The sequence below is a fragment of the Crocuta crocuta genome, unplaced genomic scaffold (assembly GCF_008692635.1).
Source record: "Crocuta crocuta isolate KB4526 unplaced genomic scaffold, BGI_CrCroc_1.0 scaffold101, whole genome shotgun sequence".
NCBI classification, from domain to species: Eukaryota; Metazoa; Chordata; class Mammalia; order Carnivora; family Hyaenidae; genus Crocuta; species Crocuta crocuta.
The window spans coordinates 1,582,683-1,595,136 of record NW_027527956.1 but is presented as its reverse complement, the minus strand read 5'-3'; the positions used below and the strand labels follow the sequence as shown (position 1 = coordinate 1,595,136).

The following is a 12,454-nucleotide window of genomic DNA, read 5'->3' as shown; positions in this document are numbered from 1 at the left end:
GGGGGGGGCGCTTGGTGGCTGAGTCGGTTAAGCCCCCAACTCCCAATTTTGGCTCAGGTCATGATCTCATGGTTTGTGAGTTTGAGCCCCACATCAGGCGCTGCACTGACAGTGCGGAGATTCTCCTGGGATTGCCTGGGATTCTCTCTCGTTCTCCCTCTCTCCTCCACTCACTCTATCTCTGTCTCTCTCACCATAAATAAACTTAATTTTTTAAAATATTTTTTAAATTTATTTCTAGGAGAGAGAGAGATAGAGACAGTGTGAGCAGGGGAGGGTCAGAGAGAGAGGGAGTCACAGACTCCGAAACAGGCTCCAGGCTCTGAGCTGGCAGTCAGCACAGAGCCCGACGTGGGGCTCGAACCCACGAACTGCGAGATCATGACCTAAGCAAAAGTCGGACGCTTAGCCGACTAAGCCACCCAGGCGCCCCTAAACTTAATTTTTTAAAAAAAAAATGCAGAAGTCTCGTTCAAAAGGTAAATCCACATGTGCTTTAAGGCAACGGGAAGAACTATCCAGAAAGAAGATTAGTGCTTTACTCATGAGATCTCCCCCCAACCATGGGATGCTGGAGCCAACTGTCTCGGGAAACCCATGCCAAAGCAGCATGTCTGTAGATGGGGGACTCCTTGCCTGGGCGTCCAGACTATAGAAATACTTTCCCACTACTTCTTTCACACTCATGCACTAATCTTCGGTTCCTTCCCTCTTCAATCTTGGAACTCCCAAGTCTTCCCGGCACCAGAAACCCAAGCATCATTGCTGCCTCCTGTCCTGCATGATCAGCCTCTCTTGCCGGCTCCCTTCAAGCCCAATGATGAGACACGACTCCAGGTAGAACACAGCCCTGACCCAGGGTTCCAGGAGTGAGAGAAGGGGAAAGTGCTACATTCCTGATTCTCCCAGCAGTGGAAGGGGCTTAGTCTGCATAGGCTGCCCTCGCACTACAGACTGGGTGGCTCAATCACAGACATTGTTTTCACAGTTCTAGGGCTAGACGTCCCAGCTCAAGGTGCGGGATTGCTTCTGGTGAGGGCGCTCTTCCTGGCTGGTAGGCGGCCCCCTCTCCCTGTGTCCTCGGTGCTCCCATGGAGAGAGAGCTCTGTGTGGCCTCCTCTCCTTAGGAGGACACCAGTCCTATCAGATTAGGGCCCCACCCTATGACCTTGTTGACCTTCCTTTACTTCCTTAAAGCCTCCAAATATAGTCACATGGGGGGGGGGTTAGAGCTTCAAATGAATTTAGATGGGGTAAGGGGGCACAGGGAACACAATTCAGTCCATTACAGTAAATGAACTGGTAAGTTGCAAGGATTCAAGGTCAAAACACCTTTGCCTTTAATACATAACAGCTGCTTGATAAGGATGACAAGGAGAGCAATGGCTACGATGAATATGGCAAAAGTTTACAGATATTAGATGAGCAGCAAAACTAAGAGAAAATACAGCTTTGATCCAGTATATGAGATTAAGACCGATATTAATTGTAATCATTTACTTAAAATTTGTGACAACTCTAAATTTATTGATATATTTGAAAGAGAGAGAGGGGGGGGGGAGGGAGAGTGTGCAGGCTTGTACACACCGGGGAGGGGCAGAGAGAGAGGGAGACAGAGAGTACAAAGCAGGCTCCATGCTGTCAGGACAGAGCCTGACACAGGACTCGAACTCACCAACTGTGAGATCATGACATGACCTGAGCTGAAATCAAGAGTCAGACACTTAACCGACTGAGCCACCCAAGTGCCCCTCATTTCACTCTTTAAATCCCACAACATCACTTGATGGATCAAATGAACTATTGAAAGAATTAGTTGCTTGGAAGAAGTGTTAGCAACGCAAGCTGGAGAAAATGAGACGGAGAGCGTAGGGAGGTAGCATTCGTCTAAGCACTGTGTCATAGAGAGAGGACTGTGGCCAATGAAGTCTCACATCTAATTCACTCATCCATTTTGGGATAAATGGATATTTATCCATTTTGGGATATCCCAAAGTTATTGACTGGTTGCTGTTGGTGCCTTATGAGTTCACCAGAAGAAATCAAGTTGGCATTTTAGCAAGATGACTGGCTGCCCCATGGAAAAGTGATGGGAAGGGGCAAGTTTGGAAGCAGGAAGAGTCAGGGACCATGGCAGTCATCCTGCTCAGACGCTCTCCTTAGAGAGGGGACATTTGAAAGTGGATGCCTGTGACTATAGGCAAGGGCCTTTGTTTTATAAGGTTCTGGTTGCCCCCCGCCCCCATCCCCCTTGTTTCTTCTCAGGTTCTACTCTTATGAGCTGGATAGCTCCAGGTGCTGGGTTGTCTATTCCTAACTGGCTCGATTCCATTGTATGAGGGTGGTCTATGGCCCATCATGAAACGCTTCTTAAGATCAAGATTATAATAACGGTAGTTAAAATTAATGAGTATTTACTATATGTCTTTACACTCTTTATCTTTGTAACAAGGCAAGGGGAGTTAGAAATAAAGCAGTCAGGAGCGTGCATTCAGATCTTAGCTCCCCGTCACTAGCTCCATGACCTTGAAAATTCTTAACCTCTCTGCACCTCAGTGTACTTGACAGTTTATAAGGATTAAATGAATTAATATATGTCCCTGTCGTCACATACTTTTGTGTCTAGTCATCTAGTACATTCTTTCTCTGATCTTAAAATCAACCAACACCTTCTCAGGAAGTAGATACTTCAGGCCATTGATACTACATTATGCTGTAACTGGTCATTTCTAATCTGTGTTATCCCCAGGGCATAGGTCAGATTCTGGCACATCCTAAGAATTTAAATATGAAGTGACACAGGTCAGTTCAATGGTTTCTCCGACCATATCCAGACCCCTTCCTTCACTTAGGGGAACTCTTCTTGTGTATTCCTAAAAAACACATATGATGGGGCATTTAGAATGTTACCAAATGGACATCAGTTTAGCCTTTTAAAGGTTATTTAATTACATTGGTATTTGCTTAATATTTATACTTTGTATAGTATCAGCAGCAGGATCCATCTCATGATAACATTCTGATGTTAGTAAGAAAATTATTCCCAGGCCCAGACCAACCAGAGGTATTCTGTGTATAAACAGGTCAGGAGACAGGGAAGCTCCGTAAGTCTGGGATGTCCATTGCACACACAGGTGCCTGCCCCGCACAAGTCCTATCGGAGGCTTGCTACTCCACTAACATTTGAAAGCATCCTCTTCCACAGTTAATAAATGGGGATGTTTCACATAGTTCTCTCTAGACATTGATGATATAAAGCATAATTACTTATATTTTAAATTTGATTTTTAGTCCATTTTAAATGATCACTAAACCTAATATGTTCTACTAATTTTTATGGAATTCAATGACATTGAGTAAGTTGCTTTGGGTTACTTCCTCTCCCAGAATTTCCACCTTTTCCTAAGAAATGGGGACCTTTCAGAGCCTCGGTTGGGACCCTTCTCTCACAGGCACTTAGCAGCTAAATCTACCAGTAGTTTTTCCACTAATAGCTTTTATTACTTTTAAAGAAAACAGTTTTTTAACTGCAATTTTCTCCAGTGACTAAAAGTCCAGAAAAAGTAGAGAGGAGTATCAAAATGATTACATAACCAAGACTAAAGTCTAAATTAGATTAAAGAATTAAGTAAGTTTAAATTAGGTAAACATTAACTAAGTATGGTAGGCATCTGTAGTAGATATAAACATTTAGGGGATGAAGTCATCCAGATAAAGGAAATGTAAATGTAGATCACCAGAAACAAAGTAAAACTAGGATTCACATACAGATCAGTATTATCATAATGAAGCTGATAGCATTATCAGACAGAATACAGCAACACATTAAAAGAATAATATGGGGTGTGGCACGTGGGTGGCTCAGTTGGTTAAGCAGCTGACTCCTGATTTCAGCTCAGGTCATGACCTCAGGATTCATGAGTTCAAGCCCTACATCAGGCTCTCTGCTGACAGTGCAGAGCCTGCTTGGGATTCTCTCTCCCCCTCTTTTTCTGCCCCTTCCTCATGCATGCTCTCTCTCTCTCTTTCTCTCTCTCCAAAATAAATAAGCCTTAAAATTATTTTTAAATAAAAAAATGAAAAGTGAAAATAAACCACACTGAAGTGCCTCTACATATCCATTAGAACAGAGGGGTGCAGAAGTTGCTAGTTCCCAGTGCTGGTGAGGACGCAGAGTGACTAGAATGCTCCCAGGTTCCTGGGGAGAATGCAAAATGGTGCAGCAACACTGGGAAGTTATTTGACATTTCTTAGAAAGTTAACCATACACTGAAGACATGACCCAGCAATTCCACTTCCGGGCACGTGCCCAAGAGAAAGGGAAGCAGGTGCCCGGCCAACGACTGTGTTCAGAGCAGCTCCATTTATAACGCCAAACCCTAAAACTCGTTTACACGAGAATCTCTACGACGGGTTCTGTCCTAAGGTCCCTTGTTTTCCAGGTGACCAGGAGACCTAACGAACAGACAAACAACTGGGGAAATGAATGCTAGAAACTATAAACACAGAAATAAAAAATGAAGATGGAATTGCAAGGAAGTTACAAATAACAGAATAATAAATAACATCAAAGTTGTATTTACGTTACCTCTTAGACAGGAATGACTTTTTCAGCAGGAAGCAAATAAAGATGTTTTAAAGGGATGAAAACAGAAGAACAGGATTATTTTATTTATTTATTTTTTTAATTTATTTCTAGGAGAGAGAGAGAGACAGAGAGAGACAGCGTGAGCAGGGGAGGGTCAGAGAGAGAGGGAGTCACAGACTGAAACAGGCTTCAGGATCTGAGCTGGCAGTCAGCACAGAGCCCGACGCGGGGCTCAAACCCACGAACCGAGAGATCATGACCTAAGCGAAAGTCGGACGCTTAACTGACTAAGCCACCCAGGCGCCCCAGGATTATTTTATTTTAAATCAATAGCTTTTCTGCAAGCCCCTCGGCAGTTCTTCTGAAAGGAAATGTGGTCTTACCACGTGACCCCCCAACCAAAATCTTGGACATTCATCCCAGAGAAATGATGACATTTTCACATGGGAACTTGCATGTGAATGCTCATGGCTGCTTCATTCATAATAGGCAATATTGGAGACCACCCAAATATCCTGCAATCGGGTGAAGGATTATACACGCTGGAGCATCGACGCCACAGACACCCACTCAGGAATAAGAACGAATGAACATTCCCTCGATGAACCTCCAGAGAATTACTCTGGATGAAAGAGCCAATTCCCAAAGGTTATTTACTCTGTATATAACATTCTTGAAATTACAGAATTATGGACATAAAGAACAGATCAGTTGCTGCCTGGGGTTATTACTGGACCGAGGATGGTGTGGCTATAAAGGGGTAACATGACGGGGCCTGCAGAGACCACAGTTTAGTATCGTGATCGTGGTGGTGGGTATGCAAAGCGACACTGCATGCGGATACACACCACAAATGACTGCATCTCTAATGGTGAACTTGGGATACATCTATGGGTTGTACCCACAGCAGCGTCTTAGTGTGGGTATCATACTGTTGTCCCACAAATGTTACCATCGAGGAGGGGTGCACTGGACCTCCTAGACATTTCCTCACAACTTCCTATGAATCTAAAATTATTTCAAATGAAAAAGTTATAAAAATTTTTTAAATGAAGTAAAAGGACCCTCTGAACATGATGACTAGTTAATCATGTCAAGCACCCTTTTAAGTTATTCTACAGACATGATTCCCTCAGGTAATCCTTTTCCAACTAATTCAAAATGTGCACATACAAAATTCAAGAGGGTGTCACTTGGCTATAGGAAAAAGGACATCCGCATACATTTTAATGAAGTTTACAAAACTGACAAATATCTTACATATTTTAATGCCACATATTTTTTCAGACAACAAATGATGTTTACAACTGCAATGATAATGAGATGACTCTTTACTCAAATCATTGTTTTTCATAGAAAAGAAATTGGCAGTGGGAAACCAACCCGCAGCCAGAAAGCTAATGGCTTACATTTCCAGTGGGGAGACCTGTGTAAGCAGCTGCAGTCACCTTAGGTCTACTTGGCAGAGTCTGAATTTACTTCTATTAAACTCACTTCATGGATAGAATTTTAGTACTGAAAGAAGCCAGTGTCGCCTGCTTGCCCAAGAGATTGAACATGATACATTTACGGTGTCATAAGCCCAACTGTGTGATGCTGTTGACACAACAGAGGACACATTAGGCTATTCAGACACATTAGAGGATCAGAATAGACGGGGCGCCTGGGTGGTTCAGTTGGTTAAACGTCTGACTTCAGCTCAGGTCTTGATCTCACGGTTCGTGGGTTCAAGCCCCACGTCGGGCTCTGTGCTGACAGCTCAAAGCCTGGAGCCTGTTTCAAATTCTGTGTCTCCCTCACTCTCTGACCCTCCCCTGCTCACGCTGTCTCTCTCTCTCTTAGAAATAAATAAAACATTAAAAAAAAAAGAAAAAAGAATAGAAAGCCACTCCCATTCACCGCCCCCAGGGGTGGCTTAGTTCATTAAGCATCCCACTGAGGCTCAGGTCATGATCTTATGTGCATGGGTTTGAGTCCTGCGTCGGGCTCTCAGCTGTCAGTGCTAAGCCTGTTTGGGATCCTCTGTCTCCCTCTCTCTCTGCATCTCCCTCGCTCATGCTCTCTCTCTCTCTCTCTCAAAAACAAAACAAAACAAACATTAAAAAAAAGAATACAAAGCCCCCAAATAGACCCACATGCTACATGAGCATGCAGTAGGGGATGCCAGCAGCTTTTCATATGGGTTGGTGCATTACTTAGGAAATTATGTTGGGACAAATTTAACATTAAGAAAGGAAAAAAAATGTCAGAGCTGAGAATGGGAGCTTCCCCATCCATGAGCTTCTGCTCGTGCAGAGGAAGCGAGTCGAAGGTCCCACCACGACCACACCAACATGAGGGCTCAGAGTTCAGGTGCTTTTAAGAGGAACCTGCTATTTTTAGATGAAATGTCCTAATTTTTCATTGATGGCAACCATTTCATACATCTTTAAAACAGTGAGCTGCCTCAACAAACTACACCAAGCTGCAGGGCTAGAAGCACTGAAACTTTCTCCCTCCCACTTCTGGAGGCGAGGAGTCCAAAGTCAAGGTGCCAGTGGGGTTCCTCCTTCTGGAGGCTCTGAGGGAGAATGTGTTGTTAGCTGCGTTTCTCCTGGCGCCTGGGTCCAGAGGTACCTGCTGTTCCCTGGGTTATAGACACAGCGCTCCAGCCTCTGCGCCTGCACTGCATCTCCTCTCTCTGTCTGGTTTCCACGTTTCCCATGTTCATCACACACGCTCGTCACTGGATTGGGTCTGCCCTCAGTAGGACCTCATTTAGCTTGACTGCATCTGCAAAGACCCTATCCTCAAATCAGGTCACATGCACAGGCACAGGGAGGAAAAGCTCGAACATATTCTTCTGGGGGACACGATAAGCCCATGACGTGAGCAAGCCCGGTACGGCCCCAGCCACCAGTTCATACTATCTGTTTGCTGGCAAAATAAATTCTACATAGTTTAAAATATTTGTAAAACAAGAAAGCATCAGAAAAATGTTGAAGCAAACGTTTGCACACTCAAGGGGTAGAGAAAGACTTTGTAAGCATAACTCCAAGTGCAAAATTTCTACAGAAGAAGGACTGAAAAAGTTGACAGATTTAACCACAAAATATAAATAACTCTCTACATCTAAAAAAGTTAGCATAGTAAAAATATAGATCAGGAATCACTATGTTATAGAAGATTGAAAACAGTCTATATAAACACAATTAGGATTTCTTCTTATTCATTTAGCCCTCAGAAGAAAAACTGGCATGGGACCATAACAGAAAATTAACAAAAGAGGAAGCACAAATGTTCTGTAGATATAGGAAAACATGTTGAACATTTCTAGTTATCAATGCACTGCAAATACAAAGCAATGACAAAGCTTTTTCTCTCCATCAAATACATGAAAATTAAAATCAAATCAACCAAAAAGGAATCCCCAGTGGTGACAAGAAGGTGGGGGATGGGCACCACCATACATTGCCAGTAAAACGGTAAATTCTGCAGCCCTTCTAGAGTCAGTTTGCCATCTGGTAACAAAAGCCTTAAAAACGTTCATCCTTTCTAATCAACATTTTTCTTCAGGAAATGTACCCTAAATCACTAAGTGGGGAAGACAAACATTTGAACAAGGCTATCCGTCGCAGCCATGTTTATAGCTGCAAAACATGTGGAAACAGCCCAAGCATCTAATGCACTGGGTTTCCTGGGAAATAGAGCCTGAGACAGAGCTTTTGGGCAGTTCCTGGGGGGTCTGCTCTCAGGAGCAACGGGGAAAGGAAGGCTGGGAGCCGGATGAGCGCAAAGGGAGGCTGCGCTGGCCAGGAATATCCAAGATCAGCCAGTACACTGTGAGTTCCCAGGAGGGATGGCCCCTCAGCATTGAACTGAATTGAGATATGGGGCTGAGACTTGGTGTCCCCTTATCTACCGGCCACTGAGTGTGGCTGTTCCCAGAAGGAGGTATCCTGTGGGCAAGGTGTCTGTCTGGCTAAGGAAGGGCAATCCCAGGACTCGGCCATGGGCTCTGAGCAGGCACAAATCTTCTGTTCTTTATCGGTACCTCCTGTGGTTGCACCAGCAGTCGGCCTATCGACAATTCCTAGGGTAAATCACACCTCGCTTTCCCCACCAGCATTCCTGGGATATAATTGACAGATAAAAGTCGTATATATTTAAGACGTACAACATGATGGTTTAAGATATGGACCGAGAGTGCAAGGATTACCCCAGTCAAGTTAATTAACACACCCATCACCTCACATGGCTAGCACTGTGTGTGTGTGTGCGTGTGATAAGAACACTGAAGATCTACTCCCTTAACCAATTGCGAGTGTACAATACAGCTCTATCAACTAAAGTCTCCAGGCTGTACAAGAGACCCCCAGCACATCTTCATCTTATACCTGAAAGTGGTAAATCACATTGTTCAACATTCTTCAGGAAGATTAGGATAAATTCATTTTCTGTATTAATTACTGTGGGAAAGGTACAGCACAGTGTGCAGTGATAAAAACAGTTAATTGACAACTGTTTACCTACTGAGAACCTACTGTATACCACATGCTATTCTAGAATTTAGAGCAGAAATCACCTGAAGGTGATTTCATTCTCGTGAGGGGGCGGAGTGTATACATGATGACGTTTTGTTATTTTTTTTTAATGTTTATTTATCTATTTTGAGAGAGTGTGTGCATGTGTGAGCGAGGGAGGGACAGAGAAAGACGGAGAGAAAGAGAATCCCAATCAGGCTCCACGTTGTCAGTGCAGAGCCCGATGTGGGGCTGGAACCCACCAACCGTGAGGTCATGACCTGAGCTGAAATCAAGAGTTAGAGACTGAACCCACTGAGCTGCCAGGCACTCCTGTTTTTGTTATTTTAAAATAAAAGGATATTTAATTAATTAATTAATTTGATTAAAGGATATCCACATAGAAAAGCTTATATATAATATATACACACAGTCATATCATATTTATAATTTATATAAAAGTTGGAAAGAAGAACCACTAAAATGCTATCACACCAATTGGTGAGATTATGGATAATTTTTCATTTTTTTTAATGTTAATTTACTTTTGAGACAGAGCATGAGTGGGGGAAGGGCAGAGAGAGAGGCACAGAATCCGAAGCAGGCACCAGGCTCCAAGCCATCGGCACAGAGCCCGATGCGGGGCTCAAACTCACAAACTGCGAGATCATGACCTGAACTGAAGTCAGACACTCAAGTGACTGAGCCACCCAGACACCCCGATAATTTTTTCTTTTTTAAATCTGTACTTTCATGGATTTCTTGTGAAATAAACGACGGAGAATAAAATAATGCATTTAAAAAGGAGAGATATTTATATTTAAATCCCCTTTTTTTATATTAGAGGAAATCACAGTCCTAATGCTCCAACTATATCTCAAAATTGGAGGGCCACTAGAAATGACAGAATTATTATTGGCCTACGAAGCTCACATAGGTTAAGCCCCGATCTTATTGCCGAGTTCTGACTCCCACAAAGTCGCTGCACGCAGACTGCCAAGACTAGAAGCAGACCCCAGGGAACCGGTACCTCTTTCTCCTGAGGAACAGAAGTCAATTTGCAATAATGACTGTGTGTTTTCACTGGGTCCACTAAAAGCCATGAGGCCACCTTCAGTGCAGAGGCCTTTGATTTAGAGGCAGGTCTATGCCTGGTTTCCCTAAGAGACAGGGAATGCTACATTAGCAAGCATCGTGGGAATAAAGAATGTTGACTATTAGGAGCATAAAACCAATAAAAAGAACAATACAAGAGAGTTAAGAGTATACACTAAAGGGGGCGCCTGGGTGGCTCAGTCGGTTAAGCGTCCGACTTTCGCTTGGGTCATGATCTTGCGGTTCGTGGGTTCGAGCCCCGCGTCGGGCTCTGTGCTGACTGCCAGCTCAGAGCCTGGAGCCTGTTTCAGAGTCTGTGACTCCCTCTCTCTCTGACCCTCCCCTGCTCATGCTGTCTCTCTCTCTCTTTCCTAGAAATAAATAAAAACATTAAAAAAAAAAAGAGTATACACTAAAGAAAATGTTACTAATGAAAAGTATCAAGATTAAAAGTATATAGTAAACGGGCCATCTTTGTTAATCAGTTTTAACGGGCGATCTGAGAATGGGTCCAAGGTTGATTTTATTTCACTCTTTTGTGTCCAGATGAGAAAACTGAAGAGATTTTAACAACAAAGGAAAACAACAAAAGCAGCAGGAATTCCCCCAGATTCTCATTTGTATATTCAAAATATTGCATACTCTGCCAAATTCACAGAAAAAGTGCAATAAATATGTTTGACTTCAACCAAAACTTGGATGGACTATTCCTACTGATACAGACATTGATGTAAGATGGTGGAAAGTCACATAACTAAGGATAACTGATTGACCTTCATGGTTCATGCAGAATACAAATATTCCATTGTTAATAAAACCAAAGTCTCCCAGGAAAATAATGACCAATTTCCTTTTGCATTTGAAGTAAAATCCTGGTTATATTTATTAGGAAACTTCACAGAGCTTCACGCCCACACCGGGATGTTAGCCCAGGGAAACCTGCATCAGACTTCTGTCCTCCAGAAGAAGTTACAAGAGAAGAAATCCGCACTGGAGTAACACACAAAATTAGTGGTACCTTATTGCAGCAGGAAACTGTTAAAATATCCAAGACATAGAGCATTCTAGTTAGAATCTAATGAATCAAGTTTTCAGAATTTAAATTGTCTGAGGTCATGATATATTCTAAGTTATTTTCTACTTCTCCATTGTGAGCATCCGAGGGAGGTGAAGGGGAGGAGCACAGGAAAGGGAAGAAGAAACTCCCAGGGGCCAGGCTCCGAGATGGGCGTGTTCACTTATATCACCGGAATCTCACAAAAAGCCCTATAAGGATGTTCTTCTTATTCCATATTTATAGATAAGGACACTGGAGACTCTGAGAAGGAAAGGTAAAATGCTGCAGCATGTCTGTTGGACTGCAAAACCCACACTCAGTGGCCACACCACGCTCTTGCAAATACTTAAATCCCAGACTCCACCACACTGGGGGCTCCGGGCTGGGGAGGCCCAGCATCACATATGGAAAGGGACTAGTCGGTCAGCACCACATTTCGTCGATTTTAAGATCCACCCTTCTTGCTTCCACTTTTAACATCTGCAGTCATGATGCATCTGCTACTCATGATGCCTTACAATTACATTCGGCAGCACTGCTTCTTTCACAGAGATACATGAAGTAATGAATGGTGTGTCTTGGAATGGAGGTTCCTCACGGTCAGTGTGTTGGGCCAGCGTGTTTCCCTAAGCTCCGCACTGGACTCTAAGTCCCAGAGCCGGCAATCCCCCACCCTTCCTCAGGAATACATGCCAATGTTAAGTATTTTCAATATCAGGAAACATGTCGTGTTTCACTGAAATCCCTCATGCTACAACCAGGTTTTCATGCTACTGTGAAGACAATGGTCACCATTTGGTTTTCCTCAGCACTTACTGTGTCCTAAGCAGGGAGCTAGGAACCTTGGAATGATGTGAAAGAAGGGGGCCTCTGCCCTCAGAAACCCATACGACCCATACCCCATAAAACTAAATGGTGAGACGGTGTATCATTAAGGACCTAATGACATTGGCAACTACATATGGAGATACTATCAAGTAAACAAACGCTTCTACATTTTGTTGTGTTTATTCTGTTTTGGTTCATAGTCCCATCATCAAGCTTGACCCATTGAGCTCATTAAAAATTTACGCAAACACATTTTTCCCGAAGGTTTCACCTGGGGCATCAAGTAACCTAGTGTGGTGTGTCAGTTGCACCCCATCTCAAAGGCTGTGTCTAAATCCGAACCCCAGTCCCAGTGAACGTGAAACTATTTGAAAATAGAGTCTT

At 43.4% G+C, this 12,454-nt stretch overlaps 1 long non-coding RNA gene across 1 annotated transcript in view; it reads left to right on the top strand.

The window, feature by feature from the left end:
* Positions 1–10,879, top strand: part of LOC144222200 (uncharacterized) — a 12,636-nt gene extending 1,757 nt beyond the window's left edge. Inside the window, exon 2 of the long non-coding RNA XR_013332336.1 lies at positions 10,732–10,879. This is a non-coding gene — a long non-coding RNA (uncharacterized LOC144222200). The remainder of the gene's footprint in view (positions 1–10,731) is intronic.
* Positions 10,880–12,454: the final 1,575 nt, after the last annotated feature.